The 6,914-nt window shown below is 35.9% G+C and overlaps 1 long non-coding RNA gene across 1 annotated transcript; it reads left to right on the forward strand.

Moving 5' to 3' along the window:
• The first annotated feature begins 3,476 nt into the window (after positions 1-3,476).
• LOC149256439 (uncharacterized) lies at positions 3,477-4,190 on the forward strand. Its single transcript, XR_016266463.1, has 3 exons — positions 3,477-3,687; positions 3,772-3,814; positions 3,901-4,190. It is a non-coding gene; the product is annotated as an uncharacterized LOC149256439 (long non-coding RNA).
• The last annotated feature ends 2,724 nt before the right edge of the window (positions 4,191-6,914 follow it).

Below are 6,914 nucleotides of genomic sequence, written 5' to 3' on the forward strand. Positions count from 1 at the left end.
AATTTAAAGCAAATTAAAGTGAATGGGGCTTCAGAGTTAATTATATGATTTTTATTTATTTTTAAATGTAAATTATAAAAGTTCATATTTCTATTTATTTATTTATTTTTAAATGTAAATTATAAAAGTTTATATTTTTATTTATTTTTGCACGTGGTTCACAGACACTTTCGGTCAACGGGTGGCGCTACGTCCACTGCAAAAATCTAGGCTTGACGCCCCACGACCTATTGCAAGACCTGACCCCAAGAGGTTTCAGGAATTGATCCTGTGACCTCCCATATGGTGAGGCCCCGTCTTGACCGATTGGGCTAACCCTTGGGGCTTATAAAAGTTCATATTTATTGTTGTATGAGAAGATGTTTTTTTTAAGAAGAGGTGTAATTTCTTTTGCTAACTTGACGCATGACATTTTGATTTTTAACTTTTTTGGTGGTTTACTATAAATAAAATAATTTTGTTTATAATCTTGTATTAATTTTATAGCTAGAAAGATTTAAAAGCAAAAAATTTCTTATTAGGTAAATAAGTTATTTCTAATTTTTGTTTTATGTTTTATAATTTTGTATTAATTTTATAGCTAGAAAGTTTTAAAAGTTAAAAATTTCTCATTATGTAAATAAGTTATTTCTAATTTTTGTTTTATGTTTTTTCAATTAATTATTGATATTTTATTAATGAAAATAAAATTATACATAATAAATATTAGTAGTTGAGAGGAGCAAAATTAGGTAAATAATTAGTTGTTATAGAAATTTGCATAAATAAACAAACAATTGAAGGGAAAATAATATAAAATGGAAGAATAAATTCCTCATCATAGAGTTATCATAATTTGATAAAAAGGTAGAAATACCCACTAATAATCTTCAATGAAAATGAAATAAAGCAAAATTGCTAACTTTTGATTCAAAGATTAGAATGAGGCAAGAAGTTGAAGCTTGGTTAAGAAGAAGCCAAAAGACAAGATTGGCAATGTATAATTGGCTTATTCTCATTGTCGTGGGAGCATAATCGACAAGGGAAGAAGCATAGAAGTAAGTGAATATGAATGTAAGTTGAAGCTTCTAAAGTATGTCTCATTTATCAAGGATGGACAATTTAAGTCATTGTTTTCTCAACAAATTGTAGATTCTAATTAGAAATGAGATCCAAGTCATGGAGCCAAATAAATTACAGGAAATAATGTGAGTTAAGACTAGTGAAGAGGCCAGCATGATTTCCATAAGAGATGGATGGATAAAAAGAGATAAGGGAAAGAAAATAGGAAGAAAGAGTATAAGCATTTCTTCTTCAAGGGTAACAATAATACTTCTCAAACCCACCAACTCACCACAAACTTATGATATAATGCAACCTCTAACTAAGAGAAAGCTAGTGAATGTGTAGCCTTTTCTATGTGGGAAGTGCATTATGTAGTCCTAGTGTTAAGTTGTAATAGCACCCATCACCCTAAATATTCAGCGTATTCCATGTTCCCAATAGACGGCAAGAGATTACTCCATGTTCCCAACAGACGGTGAAAGTAGTATGCAAAACCACAAGAGAAGGTCCCCATCACTGGATAGCCAAAAGAAAGATTAGGCCTTTTACCGACCACCACCATGAGAAGAGATTAAGACAATTTCTTACCATATGAGCTGCTTGAGTTCCCAAGTTTCCATCATCAAGAGAATTAGTTCAAAAAAGTGTTGTTAGTTGGATGGAGGGAGTAGGGGGAGGTGATACTTAGGAAGCACACATTCCCCACACTCACCCATTCCAAGTTGCCAACAGATGAAAGAAAATGTCCGCGAGACGAGAGAAGAGATCTCCCCATTCCCCCATTGATCCCAATTGATTAGAGAGAGAAGTACTTACCAACATACAAGTGAGTTTACCACCAACGAGCCAACAAACTAGGTAGCTTGGATTCTCCCAGCAAGCATAAATCAATAGCAATAGTGAAGAATTATCCCAACAAGCATCTATCAATAGCAATAGTGAAGAATCTCTAAATTCGAGCCTTTTTATTAATAATTAATTTATTTACTCTTGGTTTAATGTATGTTTATTCTAATGTATGTCTAATATGTTATACTCAGTTTACTAGCTTTAGTTTAATAGTCTACATTTATACCTAGCTCCTTTTTTTATACTAGCTCCTATTAGGATACATTTTATCCTAGGCTTTTCTTAAAATAAGGTTCATTAAAATATCAATTTAAATCCGATTGCGTAAGGCTCCAACTTCCGAGTTGTAATTTTAAATGGATGTATTTGTTAATAGAATTTATAATCAACGGTTTACATGGATCGATTCCAATAACACATTTCAATGGATTAATTTTGATGATAGATTTTATACTCTTTAGAAATATACCTGAATACCAACCAAAATAAAAGAGGGGATAGGGATAAAATAATACGAAGTCAAATATGTTAAAAAACAAACCTTAACAAAACCATAAAACCCTATAATATAGAGACAATCTAAGTTAAAATTTGTCTCAAAATCTATATCTTTCAATGAAATTTTGTTTATTAATTTTTATCTTCAATGATTTTTTCTTCTTGAATTTATGCCTTACGACGTTTCCTTTGCAACATTTGGTGCAATTGCTAGTATATATATATATATCTATATATATATATATATATATAGATATATATATATTGTAAGCTTGGTAGGACTACATTTTCATCATGTCCAACTTCTCACCGCAATCAAGGGGATAGCACAAGATTTGAACCCTAGACCAAGACTTCTGGTTTGGTGATACTTATTTCCACCACTATCATGAGTTGAACTACCCCAAACACATACAATATAAAATATATATTAAATTAATTAATTATTCTTCTAATTATATAAAATAGAATGAATTTAATTTACATGTATTTATGTATAAACACACAAACCCACATCTATATAATAGGTGAAATTAATACGATAATTGTAACAATCTTTTCCCCATAAATTCACATTAGAAGCAATTGAGGAATTTTTTTTATTAATTTGTTTACTATAATCAAATAGGTTTGAATGTATATACACATGGGATTAAAAATTTTGGCATTGTAACTTACTACACACTTGATTCAATGGAAATTTATACATTTCATTAACTATATGAATCATGATCATCGTACTAACGAATCCATAGTCATAAATTTTGTAATGCGATGGTCATTAATACGGATTGGCAATGTATAGTTTACACATGTATTCATTTTGGGAACTGCAAACTCCCTTTGATTTTCTCATTAATGTATCATTGACTTTGACTTTAATATAGAGCTAAGTTCCCTAATGTTGGCGGGAAGATTATTTGGGAACCCTCTAGAACTTGATGGTATGAGTTGTCCAGCTTTGGCCCTGTTCTCAATCCATGTGTCACCTGGGTTCCTCATCATCACTCACCTGCCTTGGATCTCATTGAACGGTGAAAATTAAAGGAAGTGGTTCGAGTAAGCCGATTTCGCCTCTCGTTCTCGTCCTCATTGCCATTCTGAGCGTAGCTTACTGCTCCGCTACCGGTTTCTGCCTTGAACCTTAGCTCACATTTCCTTTCAGCTTGTTGACACAAAACTAGGTTCTCCCTATGTTAGTTCATGGCGGAAATATCAATTATTCCACTTTCAGGGTTTGGATGGATTACCGCAACAATAACAAATCTTATGTGCACAGACCTCTCCATGGTCGAGGTATGGCATGGTTTCTGTCGTTTATTACCCTATGGTTCTGTTTTCACATTATTCGCCCGGTTAATTGCTCTCCTTGTCATCCAGGCTGGCTTGCAACACATTCTGCGTTTTCCAAATGACATCGAAGGTAAGAAATTATTTATTTCCCAGGGTTTAGTAACTAACAGATTACCCTACTATTTACTCATTGTTCTTCCTTTGTCTCCTTTGCAGGTAATTGTTGTACCCCACACCCGCACGATCTCATTTGCACGTCGGTCTTGAGGGCTCGATGGAAACTAACAACTTTCTCACCTCTATGACGTTTCTATCATTGCCTCTTCCTACGACTTAGGTGATTTAAGTTACCGCTAGGGTATCTCACCTCAGTTATGGTTACCTGTCATTTTGTTCTTGTTTTTGTTTCATCTCATGGGAATACTCTCCTTCTCCTTCGCATGCTTGGACAAATATATGAACATTTGAGTCGATTATTAACTCTCAGCGTAGTTATACGAGAGTATTCCTCTCAGCAAAGAGGATGAATGTTTGTATGAGGCTTTATATTTTAAGCAATAGAAATGTTTTTATGCTGTGTAATGGACTGTTATGAGTCATTTGGTTTTATTAGCTTCGCTGTGCAAAGGTCCTGGAAGAAATGAAATAGAGCAGTTTTTGTTAAAGCAATGAATCTAAAAGGGGATTTACAGCAGTAAACCCAGTTCAGTAAATTCTTAGAAATGTTTTTTTTATGGTGGTGAATTACTCTGTTTCTCTGTGAAATTTTTTTTAAGCTCCTCTGTGCACAAAAAGATCCTGTGGAGGTAAAACAGAGCATTGCCTCTGTGTGATTGAATCTTGGTTTTTGGTATTTTCCCCATTCAAATACCCAACAGTGGTATCAGAGCAGGCTCAGGCTCTTTAAAGAAGTTAAAGAAGCTGAAGGGAGAAGGTTGTTGCTGCAGCAAAACTTCTCAGGCAGACAGAAGACTCAGACATCAAAGGATTCAAACAGTCAGTTGTTTTTAAAATACACAGTCAAGGAATGGCTAGCACAAGCACTGGTATGGGTATGTTTAACACCCAACTCCCACAGTTTAATGGGAAGAACTATGACTACTGGTCAATAACTATGAAAGCCCTGCTTGCTTCCCAAGACTTATGGGAAATAGTTGAAGATGGTTTTGAAGAACCAGCAGATGAAACTGAGTTCAATGCATTAACTTAGGGAGAGAAGGATCAGCTGAAGAGTAATAGGAAGAAGGATTCAAAAGCCCGTGTGTTGTTGTATCTAGCAGTAGACCAGAGTGTGTTTCCAAGGTTAGCAGTAGCTAAGACATCCAATGAAGCATGGGAAACCCTTAAGACAACCTATCAAGGCATGGAGAGAGTGAAGACAGCAAAACTACAATTGCTGAGAAAGGATTTTGAGAATCTGTGCATGAAGGAGTCAGATAACATTGACTCATTCTTCACTCATGTGATTGGTGTAATCACACAAATGAGAACTCATGGAGAAACCATTGAAGACAGAAGGATTGTGGAGAAAATATTGAGGGTCTTACCCTCAAAGTTTGATGCCATAGTCACCACCATTGAAGAGACAAAGGATCTCTCAAACTATTCAGTTGATGAGCTACATGCATCACTGATAACACATGAGCAGAGGTTGAGTAGGAATGAAAACTCATCTCTTGAGCAAGCCTTCAAGACCCAGATGTCCTTTGGAAGAGGAAGAGGTCAAGGCAGAGGAAACCGAAGAGGAAGAGGCAGAAGCCAGAACAGAGGTGGAAGGAACAGCCCATCAAATGCACAAGGAAGAGGCATCAATCCAAATCAGATCCAAGCACACCACAAGGAGGAAATTCAAGTGCATCTTCAAGCACTTGCACACCAAGTGAAAGAGGTAAGAAATTTAGAAATCTAAGTGACATTTATGATGAAGGAATGAATTCCTTATTTGCCTTGTATTGTCATGTTGATGATCCTATTCATTTCGAAGATGCAATTAAAGATAGGAAATGGATAGAAGCTATGGATGAGGAGATCAATGCCATAGAGAGAAACAAAACATGGGATTTGGTTGAGCTACCAAAAGGCAAAGAAGTCATTGGTGTGAAATGGGTCTACAAGACCAAGAGCAATGCTGAAGGCAAGATTGAAAGGCATAAAGCAAGGTTGGTTGTCAAAGGCTACAAGCAGTAGTATGGGAGAGATTATGAGGAGACTTTCGCACCGGTTGCAAGAATGGAAACAGTGAGAGCAGTGTTGTCTATAGCAGCACAAAACAAATGGAAAGTCTACCAAATGGATGTGAAATCAGCATTCCTAAATGGAGTGTTAATGGAAGAGGTCTATGTGGAACAGCCTCTCGGATATGAGAAGAAAGGTGAAGAGCACAAAGTGTGCAAGTTGAAGAAAGCTCTTTATGGGCTGAAGCAAGCGCCAAGAGCATGGTACAGCAGGATAGATTCTTATCTATTGGATAATGAATTCGACAAATGTGAAGGAGAACCCACAGTCTACATCAAGGAAAAGGATGGTAAAATTTTAATTGTTGTCTTGTATGTAGATGATGTTATTTTCACTGGAAATGATATTTATCTTATTGAGAATTTTAAATCAGTCATGAAGGATGAATTTGAAATGACTGACATGGGTTTGTTGAGATACTTCTTAGGCATAGAAGTAGATCAAAATGAAAAAGGAATTTTTATCTCACAAGCAAAATATGTAAATCAAGTATTGGGCAGATTTAACATGCAAGAATCCAAGGCAGCAATCACTCCCACAGTGATGGGATTAAAGCTCAGCAGAGAGGACAGCAGCAAGGATTTTGATCCTAGCCGGTATAAAAGCATTGTGGGCAGCCTTATGTATTTAACAGCAACTAGGCCTGATTTAATGTATGCTGTTAGTTTAATTTCCAGGTTCATGGAGAGGCCGAAGGAGGCACATTGGCAGGCAGCAAAGAGAATTTTGAGGTATGTCAAAGGTACCAAAATGTTTGGAATTTTGTATCATGCCTCAGAACATTCAGATTTGGTTGGATACACTGACAGTGATTGGGCTGGAAGTGTAGATGATCGGAAGAGCACTTCCGGTTATGTTTTTAATATGGGTTCAAGAGCCATTTCATGGGCTTCTAAGAAGCAGTCCATTGTAGCATTGTCTACAGCAGAGGCTGAATATGTGGCAGCTACAGCAGCAGCATGTCAAGCAGTGTGGATGAGAAGAATGTTGAGAAG

Source organism: Pinus tabuliformis, chromosome 7 (genome assembly GCF_031772625.1).
Source record: "Pinus tabuliformis cultivar Carrire ecotype Pingquan chromosome 7, CPIR1, whole genome shotgun sequence".
NCBI classification, from domain to species: domain Eukaryota; kingdom Viridiplantae; phylum Streptophyta; class Pinopsida; order Pinales; family Pinaceae; genus Pinus; species Pinus tabuliformis.